This window comes from Mytilus trossulus, chromosome 5, assembly GCF_036588685.1.
Source record: "Mytilus trossulus isolate FHL-02 chromosome 5, PNRI_Mtr1.1.1.hap1, whole genome shotgun sequence".
NCBI lineage: Eukaryota > Metazoa > Mollusca > Bivalvia > Mytilida > Mytilidae > Mytilus > Mytilus trossulus.
Window position 1 is genome coordinate 24,914,304 of NC_086377.1, and position 22,015 is coordinate 24,936,318.

At 31.8% G+C, this 22,015-nt stretch overlaps 1 long non-coding RNA gene across 1 annotated transcript; it reads left to right on the plus strand.

Annotated features, from left to right (window-relative positions):
• The first annotated feature begins 11,840 nt into the window (after positions 1 to 11,840).
• Positions 11,841 to 13,733, plus strand: LOC134719533 (uncharacterized). Its single transcript, XR_010107611.1, has 3 exons — positions 11,841 to 12,224; positions 12,975 to 13,053; positions 13,614 to 13,733. It is a non-coding gene; the product is annotated as an uncharacterized LOC134719533 (long non-coding RNA).
• The last annotated feature ends 8,282 nt before the right edge of the window (positions 13,734 to 22,015 follow it).

A 22,015-nucleotide genomic window follows, 5' to 3' on the forward strand; every position in this document is an offset into this window, starting at 1 on the left:
GTTGATTGATTGATTGATTGGTGTTCAACCCGAGTTTTATCATTTCTTTGATTTGGAATTCAAGCTTATAACTTCAGGGTTGACTGTGTAGTTATACAGTAGTTTGACTACTTTTGCCACTTTAATGGCCATTGCGGCCTCTATAATACATTTAAGATAAGTTCTAACGTATGAGAACTATATGTTAAAGATGCATCAAACAAATAAAGAATCTACAAAAAATCTTTGTCTTGTTGGAGTGCTTTAGAGTTTACAATATAGTTTTGGTTTGTGTATGTTCTCGTCCCTTATTATCCGTCGCTAGATGTTAAATATTAAAAAAAAAGTAACAAATGACTTATGTTTTTATATGTGTTCGCTTAATGTAGTTTTTTTTTTGTTTTTTTTTGTAGACGTACCGTATTTGAAAAGATATCTTGAACTTTGCCAAAATGGAATAGTTATTCGGAATAAATTTTGTGACCCAGACGTAACATACAACACCAGACTTTTAGATAACAACGCTATCCCGTACTTTTCCGATGTAAATATATTTTTTATCGATAAAGATAACCTCTGCACGTCAAGTTTCGAAGCATTCGTTGGAAAGTACAATAATGTTATCAGAATCGAAGATATTTACAGATTTTTGACAAGTCAGACAAGCTGCTTGGATAAAATGTACTTCACTAATCAAATTAACATTGAGTTTTCGCTGCAAGGTATTTCAAATACACAAAGTATTTTTCGTCTAGATTTATATACACACACTTATGCAACATATCTCGATTTAATTCTTAAATACCAAACATGTAAAGAACAATTTATTCCCTACCTTTATACGACTGGCTTGCATGTGAGCAAGGATGACACAATTGTCCTCAGTTTTGATAACTTTATGAATCTCACTCATGATAACGCCTGTTATGAAACCTACTTAGCCTGCAGTGCTTGGGGCCGATACACGAAGTCTCATGTCATTCTGCCATCTTTAACAATTGTTTACGTAACATCAACAGTAGCACTGGTAGTTATATTGTTAAACGGATTTGTTTTATTTATATTTCTACAAAAGGAGAACCGAACACCAATTACCATTCTTTTATCAGCTTTGGCTATATCTGACAGTACGACAGCACTGCTGATGACCGTTCTAACATTAATAGCCTATCACAAATATGGTCATCACGTTTACAATTACAATGAAGAACTACAATGGTTCCGTTTTGACATCGCAGAATGTTTAATTAACATGGTGATGATTAATTCGATGTATAGCTTTCATTTTGTGTCTATTCTTTTAACAACACTTTTATGTTTACAAAAAACTGTTGCTCTTCTATTTCCAATGTGGAGTAAATCCCATATAAGAAATAGAAGAAATACCATATGTTCTTTTTCAATTTTTATCTTTAGTTTTTGTATTTTTTCCACAATTTTCATTGTCCAGAAGCCATTATATACTGAACCAATTAATGGCAGATGTTGTATTGAATTAGAATATTATAGTCATGGGTATGATATGTACATTTATCTATTCAATATAGTTAACGGCTGTGCTGTTTTAGCATGTTTCTTGGTAATTGTATGTACAGTCTACATAACATGTAAGTTAACAATCATGCGAAGAAACCTGCCTTGGACTGATAGCTCAATTATTCAGAGAAGACACCGAACATCAGCATTAACCGTAGTTGTCATTTGTATCATATTTGTGTTATCAGAGGCATTGTTTGTCGTTAGAGTGTTTGCTTTTACACTGACCAACTTGGAAATACTAAATGCAGTGTCATTGTACAATAGACTAACAAAGTATAATGACATCTGTTTGGTTATTGGATTCTCAATGAATTTTGTAATTTATCTTGTAATGAGTAGACAAATCCGAGATACATTGCGCATAGGTTTTGTGAAATGGATTCAATCTTTTAAATGCTGGTAACGTCGGGGTTGTTGTATGCTCACGCATCATCTGACGTCGGGGTTGTTGTATGCTCACGCATCATCTGACGTCGGGGTTGTTGTATGCTCACGCATCATCTGTCGTCGGGGTTGTATGCTCACGCATCATCTGACGTCGGGGTTGTTGTATGCTCACGCATCATCTGACGTCGGGGTTGTTGTATGCTCACGCATCATCTGACGTCGGGGTTGCATGATCACGCATCATCTGACGTCGGGGTTGTTGTATGCTCACGCATCATCTGAAGTCGGGGTTGTTGTATGCTCACGCATCATCTGACGTCGGGGTTGTTGTATGCTCACGCATCATCTGTAAACTGTTTCAAAATCAATAATCGTGAGAAAAACAGACTATAATAAATCAAGAGAAATGAGTAACTTATATGTTTGTAAAGCTGTAATATGAATAAAACCGATGTTTATAATCTTTCCTGTCATGTGTGATATATGTGGATCAGAGTCTGCTTACCGTTCCGTAGCAGTTGAATCAACATTGTTTATAATGGATAACTTATTTCTCAGACCTTTCTATGTTGTATTTTGTTCACTGTTATTAGTATTTCATTCTTTTTCATTCCTTGAAATTATCAATATAAAAAAGAAGATGTGGTGCGATTGGCAATGAGACAGCTCTCAAACAGAGACAAAAAATGTCACAGAAATAAACAACTATAGGTCACCGTACGGTCTTCAACAATGAGCAAGTACCCATAACCCATAGTCAGCTATAAAAGGCCCGAAATGACAATGTAAAACAATTCAAACGAGAAAACTGACGGCTTTATTTGTACAAAACATGAACGAAAAACAAATATGTAACACATAAACAAACGAAAACTACTGAATAACAGGCTTTTGACTTAGGACAGGCACATACATACATAATGTGCCGGGGTTAAACATGTAAGCGGGATCCAAATTCGTTTCCTACTCTGGCACAGTGGTATACAAGTACAACATAAGAACAAACTATATAAATCAGTTGAAAAGGGATTCACTCTTCAGATTGAAAAAAAAACAAGTGGACGTGGCCGGTTTATATTCGAATTATGAACTTCTTTGTGACATGTTGGTTATATCAGCACTCCAAATTTCAGAAGTTTTTCCAAATTTTTTGCCAGCGATTATTACTGAAAAAACTTAAACTGCCGAAATATGCACTCAAATTCTAATATTCTAGAACTTATATTATTAAAATAAAACTACAATTGCTGATGTAATGCATGATTGTTGATTATGTTGTAGTTAATTGTCAGTAAATAAGCAATACAATTGATATAATTGTCGCTAAAATTCTATTAATAAACATAACCATTTGTCAAAGTATGACTGATATTCTATAGATATCATTACAATTGATCACATTGGGGCTGGTTTTCTGTACGAAATCATTACTATTGATCACATAGGGGCTGGTTTTCTGTAATAATCATTGCAATTGATCACATATGAGCTGGTGTTCTTTACGGAACCATTACAATTGATCACAAAGGGGCTTGTTTCTGTAAAAAGGCATGACAATTAATCAAATAAGAGCTGATATAATGTGAATAAACAGGGCAACTAAAATCTGGCTGGTATTCTGTTGATAAGCATCGATTTTAAATTTAACGTCACAATTAGATCTTTGAAATATAAATCATTTGTATTTATATCAATTTTGTTATCATTAAATTAAAATCAGAGTAAATTTGCTTTTATGTACATACATTCATGGCGCTACTATCTGTCGGTATCTTCTTCTTGGCAATGCATAATGTCATGTTTTCTCAGACTGTTAATGACATAGTTAAAGTGGTATGGGTGTCTTTCGTCATCCGGGATTGTGAAAACACAAAGAAGCTAAGATCAAGATTTCCATTCAAATAGACACAATTTAATGCAGGAATACAGTTAACAAATGTAAAGTTGCATTTAAAAAACAAATTTATAAGAAATATAACTTTAAATATTTGTTAAGCCTGGTTTTAAATGTTTGTTAGCATTTTAAGGGGAGGTCACTCTGGAATAGTACATTTTCAAGGGAATCTACATGCAACTTTGCTATTTTGAACTCTAACCGGAAAAAAAACCCGCATAGTGACCCTTTCTGTTCTTTTAATTTTCTCAAAGCATTTGTAGAGCTATCTTCTCGTACTTTACTTTACAATTCTATCATTTTGTTTCGCTTCTTATCACATAATGATGTTTTTTTCTACACAATATTTTTCATTTTGTCGTAACTTGTAGTTTGAGAATATGTACGCTGACCTTAAACTTTCATAATATTTTTGAACATATATCAATAGATATTAGGTTTTGACAAAGTATGAACAAATTCTATCATTTTTAATTTAGACTCTCATAACAACCTTTAACAGAATTTATTAGATTTTGAATGTGTCCTGATTTATAGAGTAGTCTAAGATGCATGATTTTTTTTCTAATAAGTTGTTTTTTCTTAGTAATATCTGCCATAAATGCGAGTAATCCATAATTTGTACTTTCTTTAATTTTGTCGGACTGATGAATACGTACCCAGCCACGTTCACTCTGTGTTTTGTTATATGTGTTTCTGCTTTGTATCGATCGGATGACATAGGTCCTTTGCATCTGATGTTTGATAATTTGTTCTTATGTTGTACTGTTGTACTACTGTATCCCACAACATTATGTATGTGCCTGTTTGAAGTCAAGAGCATGTTACTTAATTTTTGTCGTTTGTCGCTCTATATCATATTTGTTTTCCTTTTATTACTTTGTTCATAATCAAGTCATTAGTTTTTCTCCTTTTCTCCTTTTGTATTTCCTTTTTCTGGGCCCCTTAAATAAGCATGACACTTGAATAGTTGTGGCTATTTTTCTGTAAATAAACTTGTAAATATAAATGATAATTGATTAAATGAGGGCTGATTTTCTGTTAAAAGGCATGCTAATTGATCACATGACGGTTGCTAATCTGAAACAAAGCATGACAATTGATCAAATATTATATTTGATCCCATAAAGATTATGTAAATAAGCATTATAGTTGATCACATAGGCGCTGAGATTATGTAAATAAGCATAATATTTTATTAGATATGGGTTGAGGTTATGTAAATAAAGCTTTATATTTGATCACGTAGGACTGAGATTATGTAAATAAGCACTTCATTTGATCAAATGATGACTGTGTCTATAAATTATAAGTATATTTGACCAAATGATGGCTGAGTCTATTTAAATAAGCATTATATTTGATCACATAGGTCTGAGAGTATGTAAATAATCATTCCTTGTGATCAAGTGATGGCTGAGTTTATTAAAGGTACAATTATATTTGATCAAATGATGGCTGAGTCTATCTAAATAAGCATTATATTTGATCACATAGGGCTAATAGTATGTACATAAGCATTCCATTTGATCAAATAATGGCTGAGTCCATTTAAATTACCATTATATTTGATCAAATGATGGCTGAGTCTATTTGAATAAGCATTATATTTTATCACATAGGGCTGAGAGTTTGTAAATAAGCATTATATTTAATCAAATGATGGCGGATATTTGGTAAATAAGAATGCAAAATGATCAAACAGGAGCTGATATTCTATATAAAGACTGACATACAATTCATGTTAGAGATGAAATCGTTTTTATTAGTTTAAGATTAATATCGGTGTAACTTGATACATAATAAGAGAGTGAACATGTTGAACTGTATATTACAGAAAACAAAAGGATTATATTGTTTTACAAATGTAGATGTTATGAGAAATAATTGGTGCAATGATGAACCAAGAGATGTACAAAGAAATGAATCATAAATAGACAAAAATTTCGATTTTTTTTATTAAAATATATATATTTCGAATCTACAGTAATATATGCATAATAAAATCACATTTATTTCATTAGAATAGAGTTTTCTAACATCCAATTACATAAGTTATATTTTAGCCTTTTCCCTTGATGTTATTAATGTTATTGTAAAATTATTATTGATCTTAAAATTTGTATTAAAAATTAAAAGTTGAATTCAGCTACATTTTTTTTTTACCAAACAAGTAACGGGGGAAGCAAAGTTAAAGAAGCCCATTTTATAAAGATTGCATGCAACAGTCGATACCATAATACAAGATCATACAATTGATTGATTGACCGATTAGTTAAACAATTAACAAGCCGATTAATTGATCGATGTCCTGGCCAAAAAAGAAATAGATTAATTGATTAGTTTATTAATACATTGTTTTTTAACTAATTAATTTTTAAACATTATAATAAAAAAAATGTTTTTAAGCATGTGTAATGAAAAAATTAAAGCTCACTGTGAAATTGAGTGGGTAATATTGAAATAATTATCACTGTTTTTACAAATATAAGTAGAAAGAACATTTTACAGCGGCTACATTTCCTTTAGGTATATATGCATTTGATGTTCAATGAAGCTAGAAACACGATGATGATTTGGTGTGCATGCCAATGAAACAACTATCCACCAAAGATCAAAATTATTTAGAAGTACACAGGAAGGTAAACATTCGGATTAGTTTAGGAAAATCATTGAGGTGTAGTTTTACGTTTAGATCGTAATAACTAAAGATGTGGAAATTATAAATCAGAATAAAAGTACATAAATATGTAGATCAACATTAAGTTAACAATAATAATAGAAAGGGACTTTACAAAAATAACATTGAGAATGGAATTGGGAAATGTGGCAAAGAGACAACAACTAGTTCAAAGAACAGACATCAGTAGAATCTGACTTACAGGTCTTCAATGCAGCAAGAAATTCCCGCACCCGGACGCGTCCTTCTATTGGCACCTAACCAAATATATATACTAGTTCAGTGATAATGAATATTATACCTTTTTATAAAAAAAAAAAAAAGTTCAGTGGTGGTTGTCGAAACGCTCGTCTGGCGTAAATACAAAATGTAATCCTAGTGTCTATGATGAGTTTATTTTTTAACCACTGGGTCGATGTCAATGCTGGTGGAGTTTTATTAGCCCTCGGGTATCACCAGCCCAGTAGACAGCACTTCTGTAGTACTGAAAAGAATTATCATTGATATTGTTATATTCATAAATTAAACGTTTACAAAACTTGCCGTGCTTTTTGAACGTTTGTATTACTAAGGCTTTTTTAGCTCAGGAATAGATAACAAGAGCTGTGTGTTGCAAAACTTTTAGGAATTTTTGTGCTCAATGCTCTTCAACTTCGTACCTTTTTATATTGTTTTATTCGAGCGTCTCTAATGATTCCTTTGTAGATGAAACGGCCATCTGGCGTTAATATAAAATTCATTTCTGTAATCTATGATGAGTTTATTTATTGATGTGGTTTATAATTGTTTCCCGCTTTTATATAGATTATATTGTTGGTTGACTTGTTAAACTTTCTAACGACTAGTACTTTTTTGCACTTTTTAAGCTTGCTGTTCGGTTTTCAGTGTAAGCAAAGGCTCCGTATTTAAGACCGTAATTTGACCTATAATGGTTTACTTTTACAATTTGTGCACTCATACTTCATCTTCTTATATCGAAATAGAAATTCAACCAAAATCAAAAGACTTGAATTTCCAACAAATGAGTTGAGTCAAGGAAGACCCCTTTTTGGCAAAACAATATAGCAGTTTTACAAAATTGTTAAAATATAAACTTTGAGCTTTTTATTAGAGTAGAATACTTCTGCTACATAAATATGGACTATTTTTGATCCAAAAAAAGCACAAAGGGTTAAATGAAACAGTTTGAAACTTCAGAAAAAAGATCTGGATGATACTAAGTTTTAAAACACGGGACATGTGGCATTTACTGTCCATTTGACAACACTGGTTCAAAGGATAAAACATAGTCCAGATAGTATGCCTACCATTGAAGCTCGCATAAAAAAGTCCAAAAGAAGAGAAAATGAAGTGGAAGAATATTGTGGACCAAACATTCAATTTTATTTGATAGCTGGTGCCTTAACGCTATTCGCTGCTTCTTACTTGCTAACCCAAACTTAATGAAAATTATGCTATGAATGATAGTGATTTTGTTTTTTTCCAGGAAGGTCATCATAACTGTTTTATTGTTATTAGTTACCATTCATATTATTTTAGTTAATAATTAAAGCTACATGTTTACTTCCTTGCAGTCAGATTATAAAAAGTATACGAAAGCTCTGTTGCAAATACATCAAAGATTAGTATGATAACTTTCATTGAAATCTAAAAAAAACTCAATTATTTTATCAATTGTACAAATAAATTAAATTAATGATTACATCAAATCTCAAAGAAGATAAAAAAATACACGATAACATTAATTATGATAACATATGATTCAGAAAATTTAAAATAATGTATTTCAATAATACCTTCAAACACCATCATTTAAAAAAAACAAAAACACATAATTATACATAAAAATTTTGAAAATGGTTATGACCTATTAAACCCGACCAAGGAGCAGACGACAGCCGGAAGTCACCAATAGGTCAAATGACGGTCTTCAACAATATAAGTATGTAAAATACTTTTTTTTTGCGCTTAGTATATAAATGTTCAGATATTTTATTAAGCTTTTATCCTATATGCTGCTCTACAGTTGAACGCAATCTCTAGTTGCATTAAAAAACAGGCCATATTTAGTATTTTACCTGTCAATTAAAAGGTGACAATGATAAGAATATTTAGTAAAAATTTGTTGGTTTATTGTTTGACTAACGACAAAAACAAGTTAACAATAACTACAATAGGTAGGTTATAGATGCCATCCGGGATGACGGTCAGAAAATTTGGACTCCCACTAGAAATATTGGGTATATTGGATAAAGATAGAAACAGGCCATCTTCGGACTCCTTAACGAGTTGTTACAAGGCTTCTTAAAGTGCATAGAGCCCGACGCCTTTTTACACGAGGCATTGGATTCAACGTTTCCAATCTGACCGGACGTGGCCGCAAACTTGATACATACCGCACACACAACTAAACAGACGCCCCGCTCAAGCAAGGGTTTAAGTACCAGTGGGAGGAAGCCAGAGTGACCATATTTCTATTTCCCAGTCTTAAGGATTATATATTTAAAAGTCATCTTAATTGTACAATACTTTTATTTTGTCTATTTATTAGCAATTACTGAAGTAAATATAATTGAATTTACATGTCAATATGCATTTTGTTCATCAAATTTAATTTGAAACCCTTAATGTTAGAACGTATAAAACTTAGAACGTGTTGTTTGAATATTATACACTACGGGGTTGATATCTCTAAAGGTGTACTTTCAGTCCATGAGGGTATCATCAGCTCAATAGTCAGTACTTTAGGACTTTGGTACTGACATAATTTATAGCAGAACATTTAAAATAGTCAGTTTACAATTTGAAATTACAAGAATATAAGGTCTCAGGCAGACACTAAATAAATCTTAATAGAGCTCCTTTTTGCATTTAATCTTGACCTTGTCTTTCTTGTCATGATGTCCTTGATAGAGGGTTGTTGCTCACAAAGAAGCTATTAAACCAAGAGGCCGAATTGGTAAAGTTTCAATCATTCCGATATGAGTAATGGGGTTATAAGCATTACGTATACGGTTTATAACATTTGATTGAGTCAAATTTAGTAAAAAGAACGAAAACGAAAAATTCAGCATTTTCTATGTTTAAACGGAACATGATAACTCATGAACGGTAAAAGTGACGCTGCCAAATATATTTTTTTTTATGTGGAAATAAGCATTGTCCCAGGCGAGGAAGATGGTGGAGACCCTAATAACATGTTCATATCAACCCCGCCTTATTCAGTATGCATGTGCCTGTCGCAATTCAGGAGCCTATACATTTGTCCGTTTCTTTGAATCTTTTTTCGTTTGAATTTCGTTTTATCGTGAGCTTTTCTATGTTGTGGTGTTATACTATTGTGTCATCCCGCTGCAAATGTTTGCACCTGTTCTTAGTCAAGAATCTGATGTACATTAGTTGTCGTTTGTTTATGTAATTTATTCGTGTTTCTCGTTTTTTATATAGATTATACCGTTGGTTTTTCCCGTTTTAATGGTTTTACACTTGTAATTTTGGAGCCCTTGATAGCTTGTGGTTAGGAGTGAGCCATGGCTCCGTGTTAAAGGCCGTACATTGAGCTGTAATGGTTTACTTTTATAAATTTTTGTTTGGATGGAGAGTTGTCTCATTGGCACTCATATATACCACATCTTCCTATATCTATTTGCTCATTGTTGATAGCCGTATGGTGTCATATAGTTCTTAATTGCTGTGTCATCCGGTCTCTTGTGGAGAGTTCTTCTTTGTCACTCATTCCACATTAGGTGGATGGTGGGATCCCGTTAGCATGTTTAATCCGCCTCATTCTGTTCGTATGTGCCTGTCCCGAGTCAGGAAACTGTAATTTATGAAATGACGTTTGTTTCTGTGTTACATATTTGTTTTTGGTCATTTTTTGTACATAAATTTGTCCGTTTCTTTTTCGTTTGAATTGTTTCACATTGTCATTTTGGTGCCCTTTATAGCTGACTATGCGGTATGGACTTTGCTCATTGTTGAAGACCGTAGGGTGACTTATAGCTATTAATGTCTGTGTCCTCTATTCTTTTATGGAGAGTTATATTTATGGAGAGTTCTTATTAGCACTCATGCCACATTTTCTTTTTTATTTTGTGTATAAATATGTAGCATTTGGTTAAGGCAACTAAAGTTAAAAGAACGGAACACTTTTTTTTTGAAGTTCGGGACGAACGGACTAGAGTAACTCTTTATGCCCCTTAACCATGGTACCAACACAGACTTTCTGACTATTGTACTGGTGCTACTCATCCCACTAGCACTGTCATAAACACACACACACAATTGTATTGGAAAGTTTGCTACAGCTTGCTATTTCTACTTTCCATAGGCGTCGGCCTCAACTTATGGTGACAGATTATCGCAATTTATTCTGCTCCGAGATAATTTAGTACTAGTACAGTGTTTAAATTCTGATTCTTGGAAGATTCTTTTAAAATATTTAGTAACTCCTTATTTGAATGAAAAGATTACAGCTTGAATAAAAAAGAAATGAATGTTTTCAGACGATTCAGATGAATTTAACTTCATTTTGAAAATGAGTATCACAAACACTACAGATTTGTCATGCGCTGAAGAGCAAATCACAAGAAATCTACCTGAGATTGCGTTTTTATTCATGAAAATTTCATGAATGAACATTTTCCGCTGTATTATTACCTGTTTACTATGTACGTACGTAAACGTGGTATAAGCCCGAGTGTATCGAAAACATCAGGAATGACTGATTAAAATGCGAGAACAAGTTGACATTTTGACCAAGTCGTCGGATAATTGACAAGTGATAATGGTTTGTTATAGCAAAACACAGGTGATAGAATATACAATACTCGATAATTATATGTCTAATGTATCTCGCCAAGGACGAGTAAAGGTAAATACCGGCTTTGATAAGAAAAAATAAAAAAATGCATTGTTTTTTGTCTAAACATCGTTCGGAAGATTTTGATGCTAAAAATCATTTGAAAACTTTTAATTCCGTAATTTATATACATTACAATGTGGATTTAAGGGCATTCACTCTTTCAGCATGCTCAAGTGGATCAAACTGACAGCAGAAAAACATTGACCCAACGTCAATTCTTCTTCAGTCCTCTTCCAATAATTTACATCATACCATTATCGCAAATTTGTATCATATACTGTAGCATCCGTATTAAAAGCAACCGAGTCAGCATCTACTTCTTAGAATGTCATAGCTCAGGGTATGGAGACATGTAATGTGGAAATGATTAAGGTTCATGATGTGTACACTTTGGCTAAAATGGCTGCATTTACACCTAAAAATTTAGATAGAATACAGACAGTCAAGCCTTTTCAAACGCCAAAAACTGCAACTTTAAAATAAGAGACAAATTTAGGTGTAATACCACCAAATCATGATACGCCACATCCGGTTGCATACGAAAGTAGGTCTAAAAAAATATTCCCTTGAATTTGACAGTTGTAGAAAATTAACCCTGCATTTCAATGCACTTAAATTTTTCTGAGTCATAAACATGTATGTTGGGTGTCTGAAAGCATCATTCTTTTTTTATTTGATGGTCTTATAGAATGTTTTGGAAAGTTAAGGTTACATAGTTACCAAAGCAGGTAACCAGTAAATAATCTGGTAAAAATTTGGTTGTTTACTTCCGGTGCAGGTTACTTTCTTATATGCAATGAAATGTAGTGTGAAATTTTCACTGTAGCACTGGAAAGGATTAAACTTTATTCATGCAAAGTATTTCTTTGGTTGAAATAAAGGTAAATACTGTACAATTTTTTTAAAAGTGCCAATTTAACAAAGACTAATAGGGAAAAATCAATGGTGGTATTACACCTATTTAGGGAAACAACACGTGCACTCGTGACCTTATTGTACTTTCATTTTTAAAAATTATTACTAAACTAGTTCATACGTTGTAAAAATGGACTATTCCGAATGGATTGAGACACAGAAATCACGTTTGAGGGAAAATTGCATTGAAATGGGGGTTTACGGATGTTTGCTGAGTCAAAAGGGTGGACAGACAAGGCTGTATTCAGTGTATAGTGTTAGGTTTCCTTGGGACAGAAAAAAAAGAACCTTGTATGGTCACAGATTTGCATACATGTTGCACACTGAGAAATTTGACATATCAGATGAATTTCATGTGTCTCATCTTTGTCATCAGAAGAGATGCATTAACCCTGAGCACTTGTCTTTCGAGCCGCCTCATATTAAACAAGACCGCCAAGTTTGTCGTGGTACACAACCGACAAGGTGTCGAAAACACAAATCCTACCAAGACTGTTTGATTTAAAATGGTAAAACAATAATGGTTTAAAAGAGAAGTCCTATTTTTCTTCATATGATATAATTTATGAAATACACTTTTGAATCAACATACATATATTACATTGAGACTTTTCTTATAGCTTGCCATGCAAATCACCATTTTACGTAAACCTCTGTGTCAAATTTTAAATCACCCTTACAGTTTTGTTTATACAACATGTGATTTTTCATTTCAGTGTTAACCATGATGTGACAAGCATTCTGTTGAAAAATCTTATACGTGAACTGGTCTGCAGATGACACTTTAGCATTGAGGTATGTATCAACTAATGTCATTTTTTTTTTTGGCCGCAAAAGTTTACAATTTGCCATTGTGCCGTCTGTATTTTGCACCGACAAAATATCATCTAAACACTTGCCTTGGATTTATACATATATATCAGAATCCAGTCTCACATACTTAAATTTTATAATTCTTACCAATTTATTTTTTTACCCGCATTCAAAGGGACATAACCCTTTTTTAAACCATTTTGATGTATTTTTTATTACTCTTTCTCCCCATTTTCTAATGTAAAATACAAGAAGGTGGACTTTTTTTGGTGTAAATCTATTAGAAATATACTGCAATAAATAAATGAAATGACTTTGATATCAGTAACAATAAATTGTTGACTGAAAGGGAACCGTTATTTGTCATACTCGGGGAACAGATCAAAATCTCAAGTTACACATAAGGGCTTATAGAAACTTCGGTGGAGACTGTTAACATTTATAGAGACAGTTCTTTCAGCTTAAACACTTTAATTATTGATTTGACATTACATGTCTTTCATTTCTTTTGGGAAAATAATTACATTTGTTTTATTTTTTAGGCAAAAGATACCAAGTTTTGATGAAAAAAGAAGGAAGAAGGAAAAATGGACCAAAAACAGACCAAAACAGACCTTCAAATGAACTCTAAAAGGTGCAATAAAATTGTATATCATCTTAAAGTTGTCTTTTGTATCCTATTTAATTGTTTGAATGCTTAGATCATGAGTATATGATCAGATATAAGTCAACACTGCATTTTATAATGATACACTGAAATAAGGATTTTTTGAAGAAATTAGACTGAAATCGCCGTAGGATATGGCCTTACATTATAGTGATTTTCTCTGAAACTATAGATCTGACTGAGACAAAACTTGGCATTTATGCTTGAAATAACTTGCAATTGGAGGGAAAAAAATTACATTAAGTTTATTTGACATTTAGGTGTTCTTTAGGTGTAATACCACCAAATCATGATACGCCACATCCGGTTGCATACGAAAGTAGGTCTAAAAAAATATTCCCTTGAATTTGACAGTTGTAGAAAATTAACCCTGCATTTCAATGCTCTTAAATTTTTCTGAGTCATAAACATGTATGTTGGGTGTCTGAAAGCATCATTCTTTTTTTATTTGATGGTCTTATAGAATGTTTTGGAAAGTTAAGGTTACATAGTTACCAAAGCAGGTAACCAGTAAATAATCTGGTAAAAATTTGGTTGTTTACTTCCGGTGCAGGTTACTTTCTTATATGCAATGAAATGTAGTGTGAAATTTTCACTGTAGCACTGGAAAGGATTAAACTTTATTCATGCAAAGTATTTCTTTGGTTGAAATAAAGGTAAATACTGTACAATTTTTTTAAAAGTGCCAATTTAACAAAGACTAATAGGGAAAAATCAATGGTGGTATTACACCTTTAAAACGTGTGGAATTTTAGAGCGTTATAATATACATGATGAAAACGTACAATTTGGCGAAATAAAAGACATTATTTGTCATTCTGTATTAAATGAACATATTTCAAAATGGCAGGAAGATTTAAACAGAATTGCCGCTGTTAGAGGAAACGGACAAAACAAGTTACGAATCTACAGACAGTTCAAAAACACTTTTGAGACTTAGTCATACCTTAGAGTGAACATGCCAACATCGTACAGAAGTGCTTACGCTAAGTTTAGGTGTGGAGTAGCGTCAATCCGCGTCGAGACCGGGAGATACGAGAACCTAAGATTGCTAGAACGAACTTGCTTTTGCTGTCCTGACTCCATTGAAAACGAAGAACATGTACTTTTATTTTGCCCACTGTATGATGATATTAGGGACAGTTGTTTTTATACTTTAAATATTGATGGTTTTGATAATTTTTCTAGTCAAGATAAGCTATCTGTGATTCTAGGTGGTGTTAACAATATACGTTTGTGTGCCAAAACCTGCAGAGACATTTTAGATAGGAGACGTAGATTTTTTATATACATGTAGATAGTTTTGTATTTGCTTGTTTTTTAATTTTTAATTTTTTAAAATTTTTAAAAAAAAATTTTAATTTTTTAATTTTTTTTTTTTTTAGTATATATATATTTAATGTTTTACGCGGTGTGAAATTTGTTTGGAATGTGTAAATAATCGTCTCTCATAATTCTATATGAATGGCTTTTACATATGTGTAATTTGTTTTAATCAATGTGTTATGGATTGCTTTGTAAACGGTGAGACGTTAATAAAATAGTGTATTGTATTGTATTGTATTGTACTTTCAAAAGAGGCAATTTCATGACAAAATTGATCTATACGTCTGACTGTTAAAGCGAATAATTAATTGACTTTTTCACTTTCATTATTAAATTAATTAATTAATTTATTTATTTATTAATGAAATTCACAATTAGACCCCTAAGGTTGAAGGCATATACAAATAATACAAACCAATATATACACAATGCAAAAATTAACATATTAAGCATCATATATAAAGTGGTAAAACAGTAATATTTATGCAAGCGTTGTGTCCACTCCCCTCCTTGCAAATGACTTTTTAATGAACGGATCAGTAAGCTGCATAATATCAAATGGAGATAGAATATTAATAATGAATGTAATCTATCTGCTTCAGACAATTTAAAGTATTCTGGACATATATTATTTATATATATTTTTTTTTAGAATTTCTTTTCATAACTATCTTTTAGCTCTTTTTCAATATTTATAGAGGATGAACTCTTCTTTTGTTTATAGTCTATATCCTGTATTTTATTTCTGATAATTTATTTGCATGGGCTATATTTTCTACATATAGAACCATGAAAAAGTACCGTTTGTGCTAAGCCATTTAGATAAACAGAAAGCTTCATATAACAAAGGGTTTTTTTCATCACTTGAAATTTTTGCTAAGTAAATCACTGATTTTACAATAATAAAGAGATCGCATGGATACTGAGCTAGTTCTGCTCTTGCAGCTATATTCACAGATTGATTACTAAGCCCCAGTATATCCAGTCGACTCTCGTTATGTCGAAGTCAGCAGGACCAGAGAAATATTTCGAGATACACGTAGTTCGACAAAAAAACGAACACCGGGAGATCGACAATCTAAGGGACACAACTCTTGCTAAGCTTGGTAAAGCTAAAATAAATCTAGGTGAATATGGCAAGGGGATCGATATTTTAGTATCAGATCGATGTAGTATGACACAGTCTTTTATTATTATAATGACATTATTTTTACTCATTCAATTGTTTCAAATAAAAATAAATCATATGGATTTTCCAAGATAGTAATTTCCAATCGATAGTTTCGTAATTCAGGTCGGTTATAGCTGACAAAATTGTCATAACCCTCACTTTATACACACGCAAGCTCATTAGTGTAAATCACAAATTAATTGTTTTGTAAACATTTTAAATAATTTTTCATGAACATTAACAATGTATCACTAATTAATTAAAAAAATTCTATAAAGATAATCTTAGGTAAACACTCATGGAAATAGCATGTCATAATCAATAAAGTGGTCAATGACCGGAAATTTAATTACACGTGTATTGTCAGATTAACTCCTCAATCCGTTTAAATTGTGGAGGTCATGTTTGGACATACAGATGTATGTGTATTAGTTCGAGATAACAAATGGATTTTGAATGCTTTTGTTAACCTTGGGACCGTACATTTAGTTCAACTCAACGGAAATGTTGACTCATCCAATTTCGACTCATCAGGAGTCGAATTACATACTTTTGTATGAAATTAAGTTCGGGACCACTTGAAAACTTCGACTTATCCGAAATTTAGGGTCAACCGAGTTCGAGAAAACGAGAGTTAACTGTATTTGCAATCTTTTTAATGTGTCGTCTGCACTTAGCTACTATCAATCATTGCTAGAAGATCAAATTTACTCATGTCCTTAATTTGTGCTCGTCTATCAGTTCTTATTATATTTTCATAAAAATCCATATAACAAGTTTCAGAGTTATACATGAGAATAGGTTTAACTAGTGATTCAAACAATTTTTTTTATACTTTTATAGAAACATTTTCTAAAGGAGAAAGGTACTTAAAAATAGGAAACAAAACTTTAGTACCTTTCTTAGCCATTGCAATGTGCGATGAAGTTAATTTCCGAGATTCTTCAACTATGTTTCCAAGATATTTTTATTTTAAAACTTTTTCTAGGTTGTCACCATTTGTATTTGTCATATAAAGTATATTTCTGTTGAAAGACCATTATTTTAGTTGTTTGTGTATTTATTGTGAGCTGCCACTTATTATAATATGAATCTAGTTTATTTATAGAGATATGTAGCCCATCAGGAGTTTAGGATAATAACAAATAAATGTCATTTGCAAACATAAGGCAGTTCATTGACACATTTGGCAGAGACACTGGTTTACAACTTCCATCAAATATTTCTAGTAGATCATTTATGTAAAATTAATTAAGTGTAGACTCATAATATCCCTTGCTTCACTCCTATATCAATAGAGACATATTCAGATATAGTCTCCTTTGATTTCAGTGAAGCTTCAGTATTCTTATACATATTCTATATCAAATTATAACATTTTACACCAATTTTCTCTTTTTTTTTTAATTTTGTACAAAAGGCCTAACCACCACATTGAACCAAATGTCTTTTAAGATCTACAAAACAACCAAAAACCTTTTTCTTTTTTTAATTATAAATTCATTAAAAAGAGTCTTTACAATAAATACACCATCTGAATACTGTTTTTTTTAAATCCTAGTTGATTGTGACATATATATTATTTTCAAATAAAGTAAGTATCCTGCAATGTATAACCATATTAAATTATTTACTGAATGAACCAAAAGAATTACATATTTTAGATTTTGTACATGTTAACGGCAATAAGTGAAACTAGCCATTAAAGTCGTCAATTGTGCACGCCTTTATGACGTCATTAACTAGATAGAGGGGATCGCCTGTATCCCTGCACTATTACCGTTCACCAAGCGTGTTTGTGATCGTCATTATAATTGATAAACTAGAAATAAAGTTTGTTGTGTAAGTACTTAATCACAATCCCCTTATGACAGCAATACTGATGGTCAATTATGAGAATTTAAATTGTCGAATAATTTTAGCAATGAAGCAATGTAGTGTTGCAACCACTCGCTGAAACGGCGGTGACGATGCCCCTAAACGTACGAATGATGTTTAAAACCAGTTTTTTTAGACGGAAATGCATTAAACTCGAAAACTCGTATGTTGTCGGCACTAGAATCGTGACACAAAATTCACAAGTCAACCATGTTAAAATGTTATGTTATATTTCAAAATATTGCCTCTAATTTTACTTTTATATCCCCCAAAACTTTTTTTTTATTTATTTAAGAGTCACCATTCAAATAATATACCATGATTCTTTATGATATTTCATATACAACAGAATCTCAAATTGATTTGCTCCGAGAGTTCGAAACAAGTTTGACATTTGTAAGAGCATGAACGTGTCACATTGTCTGATGACAGTTTGATCAATTTTTTTTCTAATCAGTTAAATGGCCATCTGGGATATGCTATATATACAATAGAGTATGGCATAAAATTCACACAGAAAGACTTTCAGTATGGAGATAGTATCTTCAGTTTTTGGTTTGCTGCTTTTGGCAATATATGGAGTAACTATTTTCGACAATACAACTTACTATGGTGTGCTTGCAAGTGTAGCAGATTATTCCGTGGAGAAAATAAGTGAGTATGAAACAGCTAAAAAGTAACAACATTTTGTTATGGTCTACAAGTATTTTGTTATCTAAATATTTGAATAAATGAATATTAAAATTGATTATAATGTGTAACTTTGACATCGTTTTGATTGTTTTTTGTCTGGTCTACATTTAGTTTGTTGAAACAATTAAGTAATAAATGTTGTCTTTTGTAAAATAACTGTAATGTTACGTGGACTATGATTTTTTTTAGTTTTAAAGTCTTGATTCCTCTGGTAGAATTTTCGCTGAATTTCAAGAAAAATTTAGACGCAGTATAAAGCTCCTCAGTAACTTCATCATTTATTTGTTATGTCCGTTTTTAAAAACACTATGATATGGATAAACGCGGGCCCAAAATATCTTACAAAAAAGAGGTCCATGGGAATAACGTACATAATCAAAGGTTAAACATATGAATGAAAGTTGTCTCATTGACAATTAAACAACATTTTCTTACATCTAAGTTGTCATATTTCTTACATGTTTTGATCCTTTTTGTGTTATCAGTACTCCGTCGTTTAAAAAGGTTGTGGAATTTCAGTTATTTTTAATTCATCCTTCAATAAAGAGCCCTTAATTATTAAAATATATATTGCGCGTCTGGTTAAGTCAAATTGGTACCATATAAGACCTTTCAAACATTTTTAATGTTCTCCGTATTCCGTATAAATGGCAATTATGCTGAACTCCCTGACTTAATATCTACAAGTATAGAAATAATCATTTATACTGGAAACAAATATAATAGATAATTGATAGCTTATGGATGGACTAAATCACAAAAAAATAGCAATAGAAAATGCATTACAAAGAAAAACACATATGAAAAAAGGGAATGAAGGTCAGTCAATTATATCATTTATATTTTATAAATTACAAACCTTGCTTATTCAATTATCTCTCCACTACGTAAGGTTAATTATAAGAACAAAAAATAGCTTACCAAGGCAAGCAAGAAGCATAGAGATGTGATGTTAATAAATTGATTTTATTCAAAAGGCATTTTTTGGTAAAACTTTGAAATCATTGATAATTATTAAAGTAATATGCACAAGATTTGCAAACTAACTTTTATTTGTGATGAAAATATCCAATTATTCAGGTAAAATATACGATACTTTGTTTATTTTATATGTAAAGTACTGTAGCTGATACAGTAACCTGAAGAGAAGAAGCCCCATTCTGTTTTTCAAAAAGTATAATTTCATCATCTATAAAATACCATGAGAAATTAGACAAGGGCTATGCTAGCTAATCTAAAAGTTGATTTTTACAATTAAAAAGAATTTTAAAATTCAAAGTTGTGTCACTTTCACTTATTATTTAAAGCATTATATTTTGTACAGAATATCTGTCAATATTTTTGGTAAAAATATCCTTTTTTCTGTAGGATATTAATTATTTTCAAGGCTTGAGTTAAAAGGCTTTTATAATTTTGAAGAAATTTATTGTGACTCTTGGTCCCACATTCTAGAATATAAAATATAAATGATCAGTACCATTTATATTATTTTCATTTTCAGAAAGATAATAAATTGTATAAAATATGGTTTATTGCATTACAAATTTTAAATTATCAGACATGGTAACTAAAAAATTCTACTATTCTACCATTATAAGAATTACAAAGTATATTTTATCAGCCAGAGCTAATTTATATCAACATACAGTGTAAATCACTTCTAATCTCTCATTAAATCTGTCAGAATCTGTAAGGAGAACTGTTCTAGGACAGTACGAAGAACTGACAGCCTGACACCTTTTAGTCAGTTCTAGCTAGAACAGTTCTAACCTACAACTGATTTGGTCAGTTCTACCCAGAACTGATTTGGACAGATCTACCTAGAACTGATTTGGTCAGGCGGGCTTGTTATACATAACAAAATTATCTGACCTCAATGTAATACCTTGTTTCCAAATCCACGAGCGGCGGATCCAGCAATTTTAAAAAGGTGGGTCCCAACGGCAACCCAGGACAAAAGGGGGGTTCCAACTATTTGTCCTCATTCCAATGCATTGATCGTTAAACAAAGGGGGGGGGGGGGTTCAACCCACCTTTCTGGATCCGCTTATAATTCACTATTATAAATAAATATGTTTATATCATATATTAAATCATATAAATCTATATACATTTAGCTGCACACTGCAGTAATCCAGTAATATTTTTAGGCAAGGATACCAATTATATTGGAAAACATGAATGATTTCAAAATTTATTTGCGCTCAATTTATAGTACTAGCATGTCCAAATCTTGAATCCTTAACAAATGTGATATCAGTTTCAACTCCGGACAGACCTGTTAAACAAAAATCTTTTGACCGCATCAATCTAAACTGACCCTATTTGCTGTAATATACAAGTTACAGCAATATTGAAAAACAATGACCTCAAAATTTGTTCGCATCAATTTATAGTGCCAGCATGTCCTCTTTGTAAGCAAAGTATTGAATCGTAAACAAACATTTGTAGTTTTCATTCTTCAGACTGAGTTGTGTAATAAAATCTTTAGACCACATCAACCAACACTGACCATATTTGCTTTTTTTTATAATGGTCTATAAAGCTGCACAGTACTTAATAATTTTAGGTCAAGAGGGACTGTAGTATATAATTAACTGCAATATTGGAAATAAATTAACACAAAAAAATATTCGCATCGATTGCGAGTGCCAGCATTTCCCATTTTTATTCAAAATATCGCATCAGAAACAAACATCAGTAGTTTTCATACCTTCTTAGACTGACTTATGTAACACAATTAGTTCTCTGCATTAATCAAAATTGACATTCAATTCAAGTCACCATGTGAAAAAAGAAACAATTATAGGCCAAGCAACGGCCTTCAGCAAAAAGTCTTGAATCACATCGAACAGCAAGTTAGCTATAAAGGTCCCGAAAATGACTAGTGTAAAACGAATCAAACAGGAAAGCCAACGTTCATATTTATATAAGAACGAGAAAAATTTATAACCCACATCAACAAACGACAACAACTGAACAACATGTTCCTGACAAGGGACAGGTGCAACAAATGCAGTCAGTGTAAACCTTTTACGGACCATTCACTTTACCTGGAACAGTAGTGTAATATTACAACATAAAAAGATAAACTAGAAAGTATCAATTCAATGGCTTAACTCTATCAAAATATGTTAGTATGTATGTAGTAAAAATTTACTAAACAAATACATTTGATCAATGACACAATATAAAACGCAACTTAATGC